The following is a 20,313-nucleotide window of genomic DNA, read 5'->3' as shown; positions in this document are numbered from 1 at the left end:
TGTCATGTGCTTTTTCTAGCTCCTGTCCTGCCAGCTTGTCCTGTGGATATCTGGAAGAAGGTTCTTCAGTCTTCGAGACTCCTGTCCGTCCTTCTTACATGTCTGCTTCCCTGGAAACTATCATTTGTAATCTCTGCCGGATTGCCACCCGGAAGACCCTGCAGTACTCACACAGACTTTGCAAGGCATTCATTTGGTTGATATGTGGTACCTCATTGTCTGTAAGCTGCCCGAGAGCCGAGGCTGCCTCTCTTTCTAATGCTTCGTTTTTCTTTCTTCACAGAATTAGCATCAAGTCTGACACGTGTGCAGGCAGCACAGATGCAGTCGGACAAAGATTGACAGTCCCTTCTCTCTCTGGCAGGTCTTGGGTAGCTCAGCCTGGCCTCAAGTACGCCCAGTAGTAAAGGATGACCTTGAACTTCTCCTTCTCCTCTTCTTCCTCCAAGTGCTGCCACCACAGGTGTACAGCTGCACCTGCTGGGTTCCAAGATGGGGCTCGAGCCCAGGGCTTCATGCATGCGGCATTTCTAGTCCACCGACTGAGCCAGATCCTGGCCTGCGGTCTTCTTTCTCTCTACTTGTCTAAGTCCAGTAGAAATGGACAGAGCAGCTCAGGCTTCCCAGGGCTCGGTGTCTGTTCATTTCCTACTGACCTGTTTGTTTAGCAGCCCCCTTCATCTTCTACCAAGTGCTCATGTTGGAAATTTAAAATACAGGAAGGTTTTAACACACTAGAACAGGAGTTTGAAAGATGACAGACAGGCCCTGGAGGCACTGCCTGGGCCCCATCTTCCCCATGGAGTCCCTGGGTGTGTTTCCTTGCTGGAGTCTTCCCCAAGGCTGTCCTTGGCAGGTGGGCCAGACTCTACAGCTCCCCTCTGAGTTGTGTTTGGCCAGGGCACCCATGGTGTATTTCCCAGCTGTTGACATGGTCCTCTTGTCTGCCCTTCTGCTGGAGCTGCCTGGTAGAGTCTGTTTTGGGGAGGGTTGCTTTTCACTCAGACTAAGGCTGTCTAGACACCCTTCCCCTTGTGGTTATTCTGCTCAGTTTATGCTGAGCCCTGGCCAGGCAGCTGGTTTTGGTTGTTTGAGATCTCGGTTACTTTGCCGAGACCTCCTCTGACAGAAGGCATGACTAGGCCAAGGTCGTTTTTCTTCCTCTTCGCTCTTGGCAGAGGGTAGGAGTGCTCTCCTTGACTGGGTCCAGGACATACAACATTCAGGGCAGGTTACTGTACCCTCAGGGGACAAAGCCAAAGTAGCAACACTTGATTTGTAAGGGCCTATACAACAGACTCCGGCCTCATGGACTTGTAAATCTGACCCCTTTCTGTGTGGCCCTCTAGTATGACACGGTAGCCCCTACTCCATCCTTAAATGCATAGGACCTTCCAAGGCAGAGGAGTCATTGCGACCTGGCTCAGGGTGGGTCATCCCTGGGGAGTTAGATGCTGATGCAGCGGGAGATGGGTCTGTGGGGGCTCAGGCTTGCTCACGGGTTTTGATTAGGGAGTCTGGGCTGGGGTTCTGCAGGGAGGCCTTTGTCCCTGACAACCTGAACTGGGGGGGGAGGTGTGGTTTCTGACTTTGGTTGGTTGAGTGAAGTTGCCTTAGTCTATGAACATGTTATTAATTACTTTAAATTTATATGGTAGTAAATGTTAGTAATATAAAATCAAAGGAAAGTGCAAAAGAAATGATAATTGACTTTATTATTCAGTGATAAATTTTGATCACCGTTCTGTTGCATAAGTTTGCAGCAATGTTGCAATTGAATGCCTGCTTCAAACTACAGGTTTTTGTTTTGAGATGACAATAGGATAATGTTGTGTAGTCCAGGGTGGCTTTGAACCCCACAGCCTCCTGCCTTAGCCTCCAAAGTGTTGGGATTATAACACCAAACCCCATGCCAAACCTGACTCAAATTATGTTCTTTTGGTCTTATTTTGTTTTGAAATAAAAATATAATTACATAGTCGTCTTCTTTTTCCTCCCTCCCATCCTGTGCACTGTTCTCTTCCTTGCTCTCTCAAATTCATAGCCTTTGTTTCTTTAAGTGTGTGTGTGTGTGTGTGTGTGTGTGTGTGTGTGTGTGTGCGCGCGTGCATGCGTGTGTACTTATTTCTAAATACATGAATACAACCTGCTTAGTCCGTATACTATTACTTGTATGTATATGGTTTCAAGACTGGTCACTTTGGTAACCAACAATTTCAACATGTTTTAAAGACTGAGTAGTATGTCTACTACCTCTATGGTTAAATTTTATGTAAAAGAGTATGATTTAAGTCACAATTAAACCTTCCCTGATATTGAGCCTCTAAACTTTTCAAAGCCCTAAATGTTGTCTGGGCATAATTATTTATATACTTCTTAGTTCTTAGACCAAGTCACCCTGTCTAGGATGCTCTTGATAGGAAAATTCTTAAGACTTTTGCTACAACTTCCCCCAGGAAAGTGGCTGCTAACCAGCTTCCAAGCTCCTGCTTGCCTTCCTCACCCTCAGAAACCCAGAGGCTGCTTTTGCTCTGTGCTGTGCACCAGGATGCTACCTTGCAGCCTCCTGGTCTTCATTTCTTTGGATGGTGAGGCTGAACACTTTTCACTGGTTACTCACAGGTTCTTCCTTTTTACATTCCCTTCTTCTTTTCTTCTGTTCGATCCAGTAACCACCATGATGCCCTTAACCGTGGACTTGAGACGTGGCCACTTCTCAGACTCTCTAGAGCTGGCTTTTCTGAGCCGTGGCAGATCTGATTCTTTAGAAGCTGTGCTCCTGGTGGCCATGGCTTGATTTTGGCCCTGAACCAGGACATGCTGTTTTTCCTCTTATTTTTTTCATAGACTCATGTTGCTCTTGTATTCCACAGAGGGGTATTGCAGTGGCTCTGTGGGTCCCAGGCTGCTATAATCCCCGTGGAGCCAGTTCAGCCCACTGAACCTCGGTCCCCTGATAGTCTGTGGCCAGAGTGCCTGGTACCTACAGCTGGTAGGAATCAGAGCAGATTAGCGTGGCTGAGAACCCTTCAGGAGCAGCTTCCAGCAAATGGAAATTATTTTAAAACAAATTGATGTGGTTTTTCTGTCAAACCTACTTGGAGCGTAAACAAGGTTGGACTGTAAGCTGCCCGCCTTTCTATGGACAAGCCTGTGTTTAGAGTGTGGCTTTCAGCACAGTAAACATGGTCTCTAAAGTGAGTTGTCATTGTGTCTGATTTGAAAAGTAAAAGTTGCAGGCGGGAGTCATGCCGGCAGACAGTTCTAAGGCAGTGCGCAAGACATCCTTCGGTCATTTGTCTTTCTGCCACCAAGATACCACTTCCTGGAAAGGGTTCTGGAGCGAGGAGTCACTGGGTGTTAAAATGATTAAGGGTAAGGAAACACCAGGGCAATTTCTGTGGTGAGATGCCTTTTATGTTGCCCCTTTGCCATGTGGTGATATCAAAAACATCTTGTGAAATGTTTCATTCTTGTGTGTTTGTGAGTGTGTACCCTGCACCCTCTCCCAGTCTTGTGTCTTTAAATTCTGTGCCAGGCTCAAGGTGGTTCCCCAACCTAGGAACAGTATCTTATTAAATTGGCTTCAGCCTCCCTAAAAGGTGAAACAGTGCTTTAATGTTCTGATTATGTATTAATGAACAGCCAGGCCAAGGGGCAATTGCCAAAAAGGTTAAGGTGAGAAGGCTACCAATATCAGAGGGACTTTGTACTCTGGGAGTGTGAATGATCTTGGGTGAAAGGAGTTTATTGCACAAGAGGAGCAACTAGAGTCTCTTTGATGTTGGCTAGCATCCTCAGGGCTTCCTGGCTAACGCATCTCTGCTGACTGTGGTGCTGCAGCAGCGGGTGCCCTGTGCATGGTGCCTGGGGTGTCTGGAACTCGCCCTTGACTGTGAAGCACCAGTTAGGTGCCCGTGCAGAGAGAAGCACTGGCTACTCACACAGGGTCTTGAGTAAACGTCAGTAAGCACCAGCCCTACTCCAGAAGGAACAGCTGCACCTCCTAGGCTTTCCTCAGGAGGGAGTTTTTGAGAAACAGCATGCTATTATTCTAAAACCTCCAGCCCCAACCACAGAAAGAGGTTAGATCCTAATCTTAATATGACTAATTTATTTTCTCCCCAATGCACTGACATTTCCTCCTGCCTTCTGGCCTGTTGTAAATGTTTGAATGGCTGCTTATTGGGAGCCCTGCTTTCCATATCCTTATTAAATAATTACTCAAGAAGAAAGAAACAAAGGAAGAAAGAAAAAAGCTCTTTCAAAGTCTAGAGGCCATGGGAGGGAGGATTAGCTCCAGCTCAGGTTGTGTGTGGTGACGATTGCCTGAGCCTGGATTGTGTCCTTCCAGAAGCAGAAAGGGGACAGAGCTGTGCCTGCCTCTGCCTCCTGTGTGCTGGAATTAAAGGCATGTGCTGCCATTCCTGGCACCCTTTTCCTTTGTAACTAGCAGCTTTAGGAGATAGAGTTTGAACGCCACATTCATTTTTGAAGTGTGGATTCTGAGCTTTTAGTACATCCAGAGTCGTGCAGCTGTCACCACTAATTCTTTTTAATTTCTCCGACACAAAACCCCATGCTAGTCGGTGCTCTCATCCCCAGCTCCTAGAGCTTTCTGTGTTGGTTTGCCTGTTTTGAATGTTGGGTGTAACTGGAACCTGCCTTTGCTTAGCCTAATGCTTTCAGAGTTCTAAGGTATTGTACATATCATTCCCCCTTGGCTCACTTAAAAGGATATTTATTTATTCGTGTGCGCACACGCATGCACTCTCATGTATGGGTGCTCATGGAGGATAGAAGAGTGCCAGCTCCCCCAGAGCTGGAGTTGCAGACAGCTGTGAGCATCCTGACGTGGGTGCTGGGAACTAAGCTGGTTCTCTGTCAGAGCGGCAAGTGCTCTAACCACTGATCATCCACCCATCCCCTTCACCCCACTTTGCCTTTGAGGTTTTGTGGATAGAACACATTTTGTCTCTTCATTTATTAGCCAGACATTTGGGGTTTCCCCACCTTTTGCCTGGCAAGAATAACACAGTTATGAACTCCCCCGGCCAGGCCAAGTCGTGTTTTGTAGCTTTGCCTCTGTTTCCTGGATGCTGGGATGACATGCATGTACCGTACCATAAAATCTGGCGTGACGGTTTATGTGTAAGTTTTGTTTGAGGGTATATGTGTACCTTGGGCATGCTCCCCAGCACAGGTGGAATTGCTGGGGCATATGGAAAGTACATGGTTTGGGGGGGATTCCTAGACTATTTATGAAGAATCCGTACCATTTTTAAAAAGAAAAGTAGTATGATTTCAGGTCAGGAAGGTTTGGGCTGTTTCTTGGATAGGGATGATCCTCTCTGGTTTGTCCTTAGGCTTAGAGCTCTTGGAGCCTTCTGGTAGAAATACAGATAGAATTACAAATGCTCATTAACTCATAAAGGTAATATCCCACAACCCATCGACAGCGAGAAACACTAAATTGAAAATGTATTTGCTACTTGTGACTTGTAGCTTAGCAACACAATGCTTGGTTGTGTTGGTTGCTGGGAGCTGTGGCTTGCTTGCAGAGAGTAAAGATCAGACCACACATCACTACTAGCCTGGGAAAGATGACAGTCAAAATTCCAAGTACAGCTCCTACTGTGTATCTGGCTGTTGAACCACTACAGAGTTCAAGAAGAGTGACTGTCTGTACTTAGTGACTTGCCCCTTGTTTGTAACCCCAAGAGGAGCAGTAAATGTGGCAGCACATGGCAGTGGTTACTGTGGGGACTCTAGGTGTCTGAGTCCCTAGGGGTTATCAGTGCTGGCCTCTGGCAGGACAGACGAGGGGGGGCCTTGCTTTTCTGCAGTCTGCTGAAATTTGCTGTGCATTTCCCCCATCTCTGGGTCTGACCATTTCTTCTGCTTTGGGGCAAGCCTACTTTGCCAACTGAGTAGCTATAAATTTAGGCAGAAATGCAGAACAGAGGCTATCCAAAGGTAGGCCGGGTAATTGCTCTGGACAGGTTTACAATTGGGAGGTGTGAAGGCCTTGGTGGAAACAGGAAGCTGGGGGAGGGAGGACAGATTGAACTTGAGCAGTTCAGGGAGATAGACAGACACAGCTAATTGAAAACCATGGCTCTGGTGGCTTCTAATTGGAAAGGAAACCTCGGCATACAGTGGGGGTTTTGTTGTGTTGTTTTGTTTTGCTTTTTAAGCAGAAAAGCAGAGGAAAAAGTGGCTTAGGAGGTTGGTTTGGGATCTTTTCAAGAAATGGCATTGTGGACTAGAACCTGTATTTTTAAAGCTTTAGGAAATTGCTTTGGATTTTTAAGTGTGAGCCTTGCTTTAAAGTGTGCTTGCCTGAACTCAGCTAATACATGATCAGTTGTTTCACTTATTCTCAAACCAGCTTTTCATGACCCTGGACTTTTTTTGTTTTATTTTTCTGTTACTTAAAACAGAATATCGGTTTATTATACCACAGATCAGGAACTAGACTTATTCCAGGCTCCCTGCAACAACTTGCAGAAAGTCCTCTCAAAAGTGAGGTATAAAAGGTGTATGGGGAGTGGAGGTGACAGTCTTCCTTGAAGTGCAGTGGTTCTCAACCTGTAGGTCAAGACTCATTTGGGGCTTGAATGACCCTTTCACAGGGGTCACCTAAGACCATTAGAAAAACACAGTTACAATTTATAACTAGCAAAATTACTAGTATGAAGTGGCAATGGAAATAATTTTATGGTTCGGGGTCACCACAGCACTAGGAACTGTGTTGAAGGGTCTCAGCATTAGAAAGGTTGGGAACATGTTGAAGTGTGTGGTGGTTAACGGTTAATCTCTGTAACAAGGCTCAGGTGGACCTTTATGTTGCCTTGCAACCACGATGGATTCATAAACCCACACAGTGCAGCCAACTCCTATCCTCAGTTTAATTTCCTTTGGTGGAAATGACAGCCAGCGGCTGTTTGGCAGTCTCGTATTCTTCAGCATGCTGAAGACACTCACAGGGTAGCTGACGAAGACATCGTCTGCACACAACGTTAGGATCCATGCCCTGGCTGTAACATTTCTTTGAAAAATGCGGGAAAGTGATTTTAAGTGAGACTAAGGAAAGAGAGAGTGGTTACGGTGGGAGGGGGAGAGGGGCGGGGTGATGAGGTGCAGAGGCACGGCTTGTCTTCTTGGGATAAGAAAGGTCCTTTGAGCCAGAGCCGCTTGTCCCTTGAATGGTGGTTATTCCAGCTCTACCCTCTGCTCCTTTGTGCCTGGTGTCTTTGGGGATTGTTGGCTTGGAGGATCCAGATTAGAAACAGGAGAGCCTCAGCAGCACAGCACTGTCCCCTGGTGCGTTCCTATAGGGCTGTTAACTGTCCACCTGTTCTGAGAGGCAGCAAGGGCCTTGCACTGTGGAGCCCAGAGGCCCAGGGACCCGGGTAGTGCTATGTCTGGCCTCACAAACAGCACTTTGAAGTGCTACCTGCTCCTAATGGCAACAGAGCCATCAGTTAAGCAGGCAGCTGTTAAGCACAGGAGTGTTTGCACAAGCAACCTTCAAATTTTCTGATCCTTGATGAAAGCTAGTTGGTTGTGAATGATTAACTTCAGTGTGCATGAGGAAATACGATCCACTTAAGTGTCAGGTGTATTTTTATGTAAGAAAAAAATGAAACTAACCACACCCTCAGCTGTTACCATTTGGGGTTGAGAATCTGTGTGCTCATCCAGCCAGTGCATCCTGCAGTGTATTTAAAGCAGAGTAGGAATGTCTGTGTGGTAGCTCTCCACTGGCCATCACACTCTGCGACAACGGGAAGAACGGAATGGGTTCTGTGAGGCAACGAGATGTGCAAACGTGACGGTCTTATCAGGCTACATTGACTATCTAGATTCACAGGGAGGTGCTGGGTGGGGGGCTCCTTCACTTTGGAAACACATTATATCGCTACATCAAAAGAGTTTGGATAAAAGGGTTGGCTTGAGAAGTCTGCCCCAGTGTCACTTGTCCAGCAGTTCTACAAGAGTGATTGAGGCAGGTGCTCTGTCTAATCTGTCCCAGGGGAACCATCCTTCCTGAGTACTTTGATTCCAGTGCAGTGTGTCTCTTTGAGAGGATGGCAAAGAGCTGACTGACTGAGGGAGCTACAGTGGAGCATCCATCGGGGACTCTGTGTCATAAGACATTTGGAGATAGCCATTGTGAGCTGGCATGTGCAGCAGTAGTCAGAGGTCCCTACAGCCCCTGAAGCTGATATTATTAGGGTAGTTATTTCTTTTATCATTTACCCGGGAGAAAAATCCTGATATGGTTTTCATTTGGAGTCAGAGTGGAGTGAGGTCATGGGGAAAGGGTAAGGGAGAAAGGAGTCTGGAAAACCACAGCTGACCAGAAGGCGCCATCTCATAGCCCAGGTGAGGGTAGCTTGTGAGTGGTGGTGACCAAAGTGATTGTGCAGTGTGAGTGGGAGTAGTGTGCAGAGGGTGCTAGGCATGGCTCTCGGGGTTCAGTTACTTTACTGCAAGCCCAAAGCTTTGCTCATTTCCAGGACAGAAGGCATGCATGCCGTGGGAGGGAGAAAGCAGGTGCTCTCTGCCTTTCTTCCTTGCCTCTTCATTGTCTTCAGGTGCAGTGACATTTGATATTGGCAGTTCTGAAATACATTGAGGGCATTATTCTCAAGCTGCTGGGATTAGTCCTGACATAAACGGTGGGTCCTACCGCCAGCCTCCTGTATGGCGATGAAGAAAAGAAACTCAGGCTGTAAATGAATCTCTGTTTTGGGGCTCTGTAGTGGCAAATTATGTGAATGGCTGAATTGAAAAGGTGCCTGGTTTTATACCATCATGAATACCCAGGCCTTAGATAAATATTGACACCAGCAGTGTGACAGGTCTACCATTTGTCTCGTGTTCTTAGGAATAAAAGATCTTTTCTCAGGTGCTCATGACCTTATAAACCACCCTGACGAGTTTGTGCAGGTGCTTTTCTTCACTGGTTCTCAGGGCTTGCGAGTCGGTGGTTTTCCCTTTTGTGCTTGTGCAGTCTTAAGCCTGGCCTGATCTCAGCTCACTTGGGCTTGATCATGGTTGAGTTGGCTGCAAATGACCGTAGTCACCCACACAGTTTGACAGTTTGGCAGTCCTTGGGCCAACCTGGGTTGGGAATACCTTTAATGACATTGGTTGAATTTGAAGAGTGAGTGCAGTGGGATCATGGTAAGAAAGGGAAAGCATGTATAGACCTGTCTGGTGTACAGACATGGAGCTCAGCCCAATGCCTTCTGGGTAAACTCTGCCTGAATCCTAAGCCCTACTTATGGCACAGAGCTAGCCAGACACTCCTGAAGATAGCGCTGGTCTTGTCCGTGTGAACTATCCAGCAAGCCACCTCCCTATCCTCTCTACCCAGTGCTTGTGGGCCAGGGCAGTCACGTTAGGGTCGCTTGAAGTAGGGCAGGGTGGGGACCAGGTTCATCAGCAGCTCTGGTTTGAGACCATCTTTGAAAAGGTGGGATTGCCAAAACTGGGGCTGGTAACACACAGAAAGTTGTAGATGGAAGTTCTACCTGTACGTAGGGCAGAGTGTCAGTGGTCCAACCCCATGAGTGTCTGCATCAGAAGAGACCTCGGGCTTTGATTCCCTGCTCAGATGGGAACATGCTCTGAGGATTGACTATGCCATGTCTCCTCGCATACACAGGATATAGCGTGTCTAGATCTGTGGGTCTGCTATTGGTTATGTACACAGGATACCGAGAGTCTAGGTACATGTGCTGTATTCTTTAGGATTTTGCCTTTAAGCAGAATTGGAAAAGGGGTCATTTATATGGGACGTTGTTAGAACTTGTAATCACCTTTGCTGGTCCTATCTCACAGGTACAGTAGCATAGCATCTGGTAGAGTACAGTGTAGCAGATAGAGTTGGCCGCTCATGTCAACTCTCTAAGACCTGTCTCTTGGGAGCAAATACCTAGGACAGTACGTTTTGAGTGGAGAAGCAGTGATATGCTACCGTAGCCTCACTGATGAACAAGTGAAAAATACATATTTGTTTTATGTGTGGTAGAGTTTTAGTGCATTAGAGGAGAGAGGTCTCTCTGACATGTGTCATCTGATTCTCTGCACTCGTAATGTCAGGAAAGGGGAGGCCCATGTTGGGACAGCAGAAAGTAATCTGTGAAGGGTGCGTGCTGAAATACTGTTGTTCGGTCAGATGCTGACTTTGTATCTGTCAGGGATGTCAGCACCGGAAGCAGAGTGATTTCCACTGCCCCTGCTTCTCAAGCTGAGAAGATAATGCCGTGGACCGTCTTTCATGATCACAGAGTCTTGTGATGTTTTACTGTTGCAGAAAGAGAACTGGCTTCCGTCTTCAGCTGGGCATTCCGTAACACACACAAACTTACAAAGCTCCATGGAGAAACAGACAGAATAAAATACCATGTCTATAAGCTAGTTAATAAAGTTGTTCACTGCTGGCCATGTGACTGGTCTGGTAGAACTGTGTCTTCAGTAAAGTATTTAGCTAGATAGCCCCATGCCTCCCTGTCACGCAGAAGATGGTGCTTGCTTGTGAAATTGTGAGTCTATTAATTTTTCTCATTTGGTTGATTTACTCGTGAGTTCTGCTTGCTCACTGCACTTGAGTAATCCTCGATTTTAAGTTTGGGGTAGGCACGAAGGGGAGGCCCTTGGTCTAGGAAATAATGCTTGCAGATACCTTATACTTATATATAACTTGGAGCATCCTGATAAATTCTAGTGAACATGGGCTTCTATATTGTGTTACAGATTCTGATGCTCGGGCTTCCTGTAGACCCACAGTGACATCACATAGAGATGGCCGCAGGCAGCAGGTGTGACTTTAGCTAAAAATGCAAGGACACATGTAAACAAGGGACGCTCACAGCCCACTTGCAAGGGCTTTCCTTATAAGAAGTTGCAGGATGGGAAAGTTGTTACACTCACTTGTGTCCTGTGCCTATTAAAGCGTCTTATGGGGTAGAGAGAGGGACGAGGGACTGATAACATTAAGGTAAACTGCAGTTTGTACAGATGTATTTGTTTAAAACACACCACTTTCGTTTCATTCTTCCTTTCAGTAGAGGAAGATAGGCAGCATATTATATATTGTTCCTTTGTAACCCAGGGCACATTTGCCTAAAATTATCCTTCTAACTGCTTACTTTAAACATTGAGAAGTGTAGTGATGGCTCCTGGGTTCAGTTTCCAGCACACACATGGTTACCCCCGTGGGCCTTCCCCCATGGTTACTCCCAGTACCCACAGCTCACAACTGTCTGCAATGTTCCAGAACATCTAGCAGCCTCTTTCGACTTCTTTGGGCACATACATAAAATATAGTTTGAAAAAAAACTACAAATCAAATGAAATTTAATAGTTGGGTGTAATTCCAGCACTAGGGAGGCAGAGACAGATGGATGTCTGAGTTTGTGGCCAGTCTGTTCTACAGAGTGAGTTCCAACACAGGCAGGGCTAAACAGAGAAACTCTGCCCCAAAGGCAATAAAACGGTGAAGGAATGAATGAACAAATAAATATTGAAAGCTCCTGATTATTACATGTTAAGAAGTGAGTATCAAGTTGTATGTATGTATGTATGTATTTATTTATTTATTTATTTTTTATATATTTTAATTTCTGTGATAAGGAGTTTTGTACTAGTATTTTACCCAATTGGTTTATGGTAGAGGAAAAAGAATTAGAACTGATGGTTAAAAAACAAAAACTGTAAGAAATTATTTCCTGGTTCTAGAAAACTGGAAACTGGTGGGTGGTCCAGATAGAAGAATTTTGTTTGTTTGTTTTGATGTATGCCTGTTTTACTCAGAGGAAGTGATGAACCATGGGCCTTCACTCTTCATACATATTTGCATCTTCTGTCAGAAAGACGGGTGTGGAGCTCGGCCCCCTTCACCAGGGATGCTCCTTACAGAGCTGTGCTGAGACGGTTATTTTGCTCATTGAGAGTGGTCCTCTTATGGCTCTTACTGAAAACACATAGATGTGACTCTGGGCATGAAATAGAGCCTCACAGCATTGTGGGTGGTGGCTCTGCCGTCAGAAGTGTCTGTCAGGGTAGCAGTTTCCATCTTCCTATGCATACCGTAAAGCCGTGGCTTTTGAATCAGTCTTGTGAGCTCAGGAAACACACTGTCTCCGGAGAGCTTATATTTGGTAGACTTTGCAAAGTACTTGGAGAACCCAGGATTCCAAATTTATTCACTAGATTAATATGTCTTTTTTCTTAGTCCCTCATGTCCTGTCCCTTTTGCCCAACTGATTTTTGTTGCTCTAGAGGCAAAAGTCTGTTCCGGGTTCAGTAGAGCGTTTGGAAGCTCCGCCTCCTCCTCCCTCTCCTGGGAGCAGTATTCACTTCTAAGTGGCCAGAAGTGAGCACTGTCTGTTCTCAGGCCTGGTGGCCATCTTGGGGTCATGAAGTGCCCGACTCTGAGTGTGACCATGCTTTATACTTCAAAAGGTAGATTATGGCCCAAGGGTGACTGCTGTGCAAGTAATGGATTTTCAAAACCCTGTAGAATTTAGATTCTGGGAGAGTGAATTTATGATTTCTTGGTAGACTTAATAGACCAGGGAAAAGGCAATTCTAAGGGGCTAGACTTGTGACCCTACTTCCCTCACATTTGCATTTCTAAGTCTGTTTGAAACCCTTCTCTAACGGTAAAATCAAATGGTGGCCTTCAGTACCTCTTCCCTGTTTTCATGGTCATGATCACTCTCTGCTGGTGGCAGATTTGTGTGTGTGTTGGGGGTCAGCCTTGTGACAGACAGCCATCCCATGCTCAAATGAATGCCTTTTACTGATAAAGTGCCCACCAGGCATGGGCTGGAGTGCACCTTCATCATGGGATTAATTCACTTACAGGTGTTAATGGTGCACAGACCATGTTAACAAGTGACTATTTTGGGGGAAATTGTGGCTTCCCCTAAGTGTCAGCTTCCACCAAGCATGCTTAAATAACAATTAAAAGAAAAAAAACAACCAAAAACCAAAAAACAAACCATGCCCAATCACATCACCAAGCAAAGATTCTGTAAGGAAAACAGATCCTGGAATCCCTTTTGTAAGGTGTAATGCAGAAAGCAAGTGCTGTTTGTCTGCTGTGATGCCAGGAAATATTTCAGGGGTTCTGTTGCTTTAGGTTAAAATGTTTATGTGGAGGAACAAGTAGCTAATTCTGTTCCTGCGGAAAGAACTTCAGTGGTCCAGTGATTGACATTTTAGGAGAGTCTTGGATGAGATTAGGTTAGGATTGGAGTAATCTTTGGCTTACCTGCTTGTTGGAGTGAACCAGGAAGCTCTGGGTTCCTCTTTGCCACTTTGCCCTTTCGTTTCTGTGAGGTTCTGGTCGCTTGGCGTCTCTAGCAGTTTGCTTTACTCTTTTTGTGGCTCTTTGCTCCTCTAGTGTCCTCAGGACTCCTCCCCCAGAAGAGTTCTCTTCTGCCTCAGCTTTGCTTTTAAAATCATCCTGATCACAGCACATCTTCCTTGTCCTGGATGCTTCTGGACTTTATGGGCCCATCCCAGGGTGCTAGACTCAACTAGGGCCAAGCAGATATTGCTAATGAGTTTAGAGGGCTCTGGAAGACAGAGAGGGTCAGGAATGGTGAGGTTGATGGAACAGAAAAGCCCACACAGTGATTGTTCTCAAGAGAAGCTGCAACATACTCATTGGGGAAATAGTTTGTTTTGTTTAACATACATACATATGTACATACATACATTTATTTATATAATGTGTTTGGGTATTGTGCTTACAAGCATGTACACATGTAGTGTGAGCCGAAGCCAGAAGAGGGTGTCCTATTCCTCTGGAAATGCTGTCACAAATGGTTGTGAACTGCCAGGTGGGTGCTTGGAATCATTTTTCCAAATGCTCTTCAGTCAGAAACAAACACATTTCTCTGTAGTTCAGCTTCAGCTCAGGTCTACCAGTGTGCAACTTTTAGTGTGCCTCTGTGAGAATTTATCTGAGAGTCCCACTGGTCAGGGGTCCTACCTGATCAGTAAGTTGTAATCTTCAGACAACAAATAACATCTTATCCTAATTAGATCAGAATTTATTTATTCATTTAACATATTTTATATATGGGTGCTTTGCTATGTATGGACACCACATGTGTCCAGTGCCCCCAGAGCCAGAAGAAGGTGCCAGATGTCGTAGAGCTTGAGTTACAAATGGTAGTGACCTGCATGTGGGTGCTAGGAAATGAATCCAGGTTCTCCCAAAGAGCAGTCAGTGGTCTTAATTGCTGAGACATCTCTCTGGCCCTGTGTGTGTGTGTGTGTGTGTATGTGTGTGTGTGTGTGTGTGTGTGCGTGCATGTGTGTGTATACATCTATACATATTTATGCATATGTACATGTATAATTAGTCTTCATGGTAGACATATACTCAAACATTTGTTGCATTTGATTATTATTGGTTACTAGAGGAAAATGTACGTCTATATCAGATTAACCGTGGAAATGATATTAGGATAGAGTACATTCGAGACCTTCTGAAGTTATAGAGACAGCAGCATTAGTTGGCACTGGAATTCAGAGGCCCCAAGCTGTAGTTGCTGCTCAGTAGAGTTTTTGCCTAGTATGCATGACGCTTGATTTTCTAGTTCTGCATAAAACAGACATGATACATGCCTGTAATGCCAGGACTTGGGAGGGAGAGGCAGGAAGATAGAGGTTCTAGGTCATCCTTGGGTAGCACTTTCAGGTCAGTTTGGTCTACATGAGACTGTATTGTTTTTAAGTTATTAAAAATTAGAGGCTCACCCTAATTAACTGACTTGACTTAAAGAGGAGTGGGTGTGCTTTCATTCTTACATGGCTACACTGTTTTGACTGTGTGTTAGATTCTCTTGCGTAACCTTTTAGGCCTCCCTTATTTTCAGGGAGAATGGTCTGTGTAGCATTTTTAGAATTTGAAATAATTGCAAACTATTACCAACTTTCTGAAATTGAATTAAGCAGAAACACAGAATGAGTGGTATGTATCTTGTTGGGAGCCTCCCAATTTCCTTATTCATAAAAGGTATTCCATTGCTAAACCCTGGGTTCCATGACTGTGGCTTTTTTTTTTTTTTTTTTTTTTTTTGGTTCTTTTTTTCGGAGCTGGGGACTGAACCCAGGGCCTTGTGCTTCCTAGGCAAGGGCTCTACCACTGAGCTAAATCCCCAACCCTGACTGTGGCTTTCTTAAGAGCAAGCACGTTCTTCTGAGTGAGAGCCCTGGGCTCTAGGTGGATGATTTTAGCCTAAGTAGCAAATGTATCATTCTTAATATGATGTGTATTAACAGGCTGGTCATTGTTGGTTTCGGAAAGTGTCTACATTAGAAAAAGAGATAAGACATGTCTATGATTTAAAGTGTTCTCTATGTTCACAAACCTTGCAAATGTAGGGGCCATAGCAGTGATTTCATTGGAGGTTGCTGTGTGACATGTTATTCCCCAGAAGGTACAAATGCAGAAGAAATAGTCCTAGATGGGTAGGGCTCATGGGGCTTGAACAGTTCTTACACTTTAGAATTCTCAAAAGGAACAGCCCTGCTTTCCTGACTCTAAGGCAGTCTCCTCGGTAATGGGTGACAAACACCACAGGTTGTGAGGTTGAAGAAGAGGTGAGTGGCAGTGCGTGGCATACAGTATCGTGAAAAAGGAGTCTTCTGCACTAGCTCTGGGCACCTCCAGGTACTTAGAAGTTGGCCATTGGGTGGCCTCTAACCCCTCCTCCTTTGCTGTGTTTCACTTTAGTAAATATATGAAAGCTTAAACTAAGCAAAAGTCTGTGTAGTCCAGGAGCCTGGCCAGGGCTGAGTAATGGGAAGTGTACTCACTTGGAAACCAAACTGCACAGGGAAGCCTCATTTGGAAGGGAACGCTTTCATGAACAGGGACCAACGCCTGCCTTCCGCGTTGAATTATCGTCTGTTAAGGTTGAGAACCAGGGCCATGCTTTTGCTGGGCTTCACTGCGAGAGTTCTCCTGTAGAGGCTTGTTTGCGGATGAAATGCCAATTGTGTTGTCTAATGAAGCGAGGCTACTTCCTCACCATAGCTTGCTCAAAAAGTAAGTGGCACTTTTTGTCCCTCAGCTTCCAAGAAGTCAATGAATTGTTGTTCGTCAACTTGGAGGCATGCATGCCAAGTTTGTAGCATGTGGTTCAGGCTATAATCCAGGAAGGTGCTGGTCAGATTAGGTAAATACTGATTAAGCCTATAGCATTACACTGGAGCAGTTTTTATTAGAGTCGCCTTCCGAGGGACTTGGGATTTCCAGGGTCCATTTCCTGCTGGGATAGTTAAGAACTTTGCTGAGAAGAATTCGGGGCCAGTCTGGTGGTACATACCCAAATCCTAATACTTGAGAGGTGCAGGAAGATCAGGAGTTCAAGGTCACCCTCAGCTGTTTAGTTCGTTTGAGGCCAGCTTGAGTTACATTACTAAGACTCTGTCTTAAAAAAAAAAAAAAGAGATGACTTGGATTAGTTTATTAATATCACTGTACATTTTAAACAAAGCTCTTGTGTTATTAGGAAACAGATTTGGAGTGCTGGAGATCAAATTGAGGACCGTGGGTAGTAGGCAAGCTCTTTCCCACAGCCCTGAGTTATCATCGTTATTCTGCGTGGTGTTGGGGGTCAGGCAGCCTCTCACATATGCCAGGCAAGCACTCCACCTCGAGCCCCTAAGATTAACTTCTAACACCTGTCTTTCTTCTGTTGTTGCTATTTCAGTTAGAATAGTGGTCGTATCATGACTTAGAAGCATTGGTTCCAACACAGTTTAGCAGGAACTTCAGTGATCACTCAAGTGCCCGCCTCCATGTAGTGCACATGTCTGTTGAGCGCCTGCAATATGGTTATGTGGTGAGGAGCTGAGCTCAGACTCATACATTAAGTGGTTTCAGTGATCGGCCACATGATTAGCCATGGTGTTTTTCATAGTAGTGATCTCTCAGCGATTGAGAGTCTCTGCCTCGGGGGCGGGGAGCTTACTGAGAAGCATGCTTAGTGAGCACAGGGACCTCTTAAACAGTGTGCTTTTCAGACACGCCTGAATAAAACTTGAGCTGTTCTCTGCAACCCTGCCTCTTGTGTGTTCCACAAGTGGTGGGCTGCACGGCCATCTTTCAGCAGATTAGCTGAAAAAAGCGTCTGTGGCTGGGTTCAGTTGTTTGAAGATCTGCGTGCTCTTTGTGCAAGAACAGGGGCGATTTTGTGTTGTGACAATGGCCGATGGTACTCAGTGAAAGCTGCAGTTGGCAGGGACTAAATTCCCTGAGGTTTCTTTCCTTGTGAGCTCTTTGCTACCGAAAGGTGCAGAAGTACTTTGACAGTGTGTCGTGCTGACAGATGGATTGTTTTGACAGGAGAATGGGAGCCCTCCACTGAAGACTCACTCAGATGTCAGGCCAGAGGGGCAGCCCGTGCTCCTTGAAACAAGTGGGATGCTTTAGATGTGTGTGCCTGTCAGCTGCCACCTGGAGGGACAGATTTCGGTAGTTAACCCTTTCACTGTTTTTGGGATGGGAAACAAATTTATACTCATTTGTGCTGGCTTTGTGGGCTAAGTATATTTCTTTTAATGTTGGAAAATGAGTGTTATTAGTAAGTATAGAGGACAAAGGATTAAAAAGCCTGGTTTTGTTTGTTTGTTTGTTTGTTGTTTGTTTTTTAAATTTGGGAAAAAAAAACATTGTGCCCATTATTGCTTTATTTATAGCAGCCAAAACTAGAAACAAGCTAACTGATCCTCAGATAGTAGATAGGCAAAATGTAGGCTCTTCATACCAAGGAGTATTATTCAACCATCAAAAGCAATGAGACTTTGACATATGTAATGAGACTCATCTGTGGACCTTGAAAGCGTTGTGTTAAGTAAAATAAGCCAAACACAAAAGGACACATGTGTGTGATTCCACTTACACATGGTTCCTAGAGTAGTGTTTATGGAGACAGAATGATGGTTGGCACATCCAAGGAATTTGGAATTGGAAATTTTATGGTGAAAAAGTTGATATTGGTGGTAATGGTGAGTGTGTCTGAATGTGTATGTGGTCGCCGAGCAGCAGCTTATAAATGGTTATATATATTTTATGACAGTGAACAAGCGGTACTGGGAATTTGTGTTTTGGCCAATGTTTATGACTATTTTATTCCTTGTTAGATTTCTATGGAGGATTTAATATGGTTTCCCTGATTCCTAGTCATACATTTGAGGTCTCAGTTCCTTCAGGACCACTTCTCAAACTTAAAGCCAGAGTAACTACCTAGTTACAGGGGCTGTTCCAGTAGCACCTTTCCTCAGTGCTGCCCCACAGGTGCTGTGGGAGCATGGCCCTTCTAGGCAGTCCCTTGGCAGTGTGTTGGTCTGTGGCTTTTCTGGTTCAGTGACTGACCCAATGACACACGCAGTGTCCTGTCTTTGTAACTGATCGCTGGTGTCTTGGTATCAAAGTCCTGGTGCTTCTCAGCTCTGGAGCCAGTGTCAGTAAAGGTTCTTTTCTCAGTCTACTCTAAGAAGCAAACATTAATTAGCATTTCTGAAAGTTAGTTATATTATCTTTCCAAAAAACAAAAAAAAGACAAAGCATTGGCTGTATGGCTTTTAATGGCTATGTGAGGTGTGGAAAAGGAGAGACATAATTTTATCTCAGAATGTTCAAAATGAAGCTATCAGTGAACTATAGGAAGCCTGCTGAGCTCTAGCCCCTGCCACGACTGATGCCTTCTGAGCCGGTACCTTCTGGAGTCCAGGTCCCAACAGCCTCGGGTGTTTCTCAGGCCAAGTGTGGCAGCTGGCAGAGAGGTTTTGTTTGACCTGTCCTTGGTTACTCTTTTTTTTTTTTTTTTTTTAAAGGAACTGAGACATTTTCTCATAAGAATTTAGATTGTGGGCTTCTCTGGAAAGCCAGCACTGGCTCCTGTCTCTGGAGTGAAGGAGTAAATGCTGTGAAGGTGGGTGGACTTGCATAGTAGTCCATCAGCAGCCCAATCTGCCTGTCCTTGTACCTGCTCTGTGGCTTCTGAAAACCTTCATGAAGTTCTCTTAGCTTGCCCATGCCAGTTACCTGTGATGATGTAAGCTTTGTGCTGCTTGTCTTTATGGGGAGCCCCCCACTCTCCAATACAGTATCCCTATACCCTTTCTGATGCTCTGATCAAAGCAGAAAACAATAGTCTAGGCAGTCTTTTAAGATGCAGAGAATTCTCTCAAACTGGATTTTCTTTCCTGGGTCTAAGCGGTTAATGTCTTCATTCTCATTAATAAATACCCCCCAAGCACTGTCAAGTTCATACTTGAACTTCAGTATGTGGTTTAAAAATTACCACCTTCAATCTTTATGGTAACTTAATCTCTGGACAAATTGCTTTTAATTCAGACTGTGCCATGAACACAGATGGGCCATTAGTTTCAAGTGCAGTTTGACTTTTATTTAGATGAATGTCTTTGAGTTCACAGTAAAATGGCTATCAGCTCTAGGGTAGTATTGATTGAAACGTCTCCAGAGTAAGTTTGAAAGATATTTACCATTTATGATTAGTAGCATTGTTAATTGGCAGTAATGTCAATGGAATTAATAGCCAAGATGGAAAATGTTAATCTCTCTTGTATACACAGGCCTGGGTGGACTTCTGTGGCAAGGAACTGAGTGGCAGTGAAGCTCATCTTGTTTACCTTAGTGGCCTCTGTTCCTGATGGATTAGCCGGGTTTGTGTTCAGCCTGTGGTTAAAGAAGCTGAGCTGACTGAATATTGCTGAGCTTGCTCTGTCTGCAGCTAAGGCTGTCTTCCCTCGGCGATGGGGGGTGGGGTGAGAGGGGAGTGGAGCTCTGAGCGGGATGGGTGCTATTACCTGAATACTGCTCTTGTGTGCCTTCCCCCGCCTGGAGTTACCAAGAACGTGTGTTCCCACCCGTCGGCTTCCTTTTCTTGTGATTGTCATTTTAGTACTAATGGTAGGCATCCTATGTTCATAAGTAGTCACAATTTTGAATCTGTTCATTTTCTATGTCTGTGCTCCCAAAATGTTTTTATTTTTTTTTTCAGTATTAAATTCTTCTTTAGACCAAGATTTCTCAGTCTGAGGAGAATAGTCACTGAGGTGCTATGTGCCTGGTTGTGGGACACTGACAGCTTGTGCTTGGTGGGACGTCTGAAAACACCTGCAGCTTTAATCTACCAGATCTTAGTACCTCCTTCTACCGTTGCTGACAGCTGAATTTATCTCTAACATTGCTGTGTGTGTGTGTGTGTGTGTGTGTGTGTGTGTGTGTGTGTGTGTGTGAGAAAA

The 20,313-nt window shown here is 45.0% G+C and overlaps 1 protein-coding gene and 1 long non-coding RNA gene across 2 annotated transcripts in view; both read left to right on the top strand.

Annotated features, from left to right (window-relative positions):
- Nucleotides 1-17,615, top strand: part of LOC134486819 (uncharacterized) — a 30,823-nt gene extending 13,208 nt beyond the window's left edge. Inside the window, exon 2 of the long non-coding RNA XR_010066223.1 lies at nt 20-17,615. This is a non-coding gene — a long non-coding RNA (uncharacterized LOC134486819). The remainder of the gene's footprint in view (nt 1-19) is intronic.
- The window catches only part of Lrig1 (leucine-rich repeats and immunoglobulin-like domains 1), a 100,497-nt gene that overhangs the window by 15,720 nt on the left and 64,464 nt on the right, over nt 1-20,313 (top strand). The gene's annotated exons all lie outside the window — the stretch shown is intronic.

The sequence above is a fragment of the Rattus norvegicus genome, chromosome 4, assembly GCF_036323735.1.
Source record: "Rattus norvegicus strain BN/NHsdMcwi chromosome 4, GRCr8, whole genome shotgun sequence".
Classification (NCBI taxonomy): Eukaryota; Metazoa; Chordata; class Mammalia; order Rodentia; family Muridae; genus Rattus; species Rattus norvegicus.
Note: the sequence above shows the minus strand (reverse complement) of the source record. Positions and strands in the feature narration are given on the sequence as shown.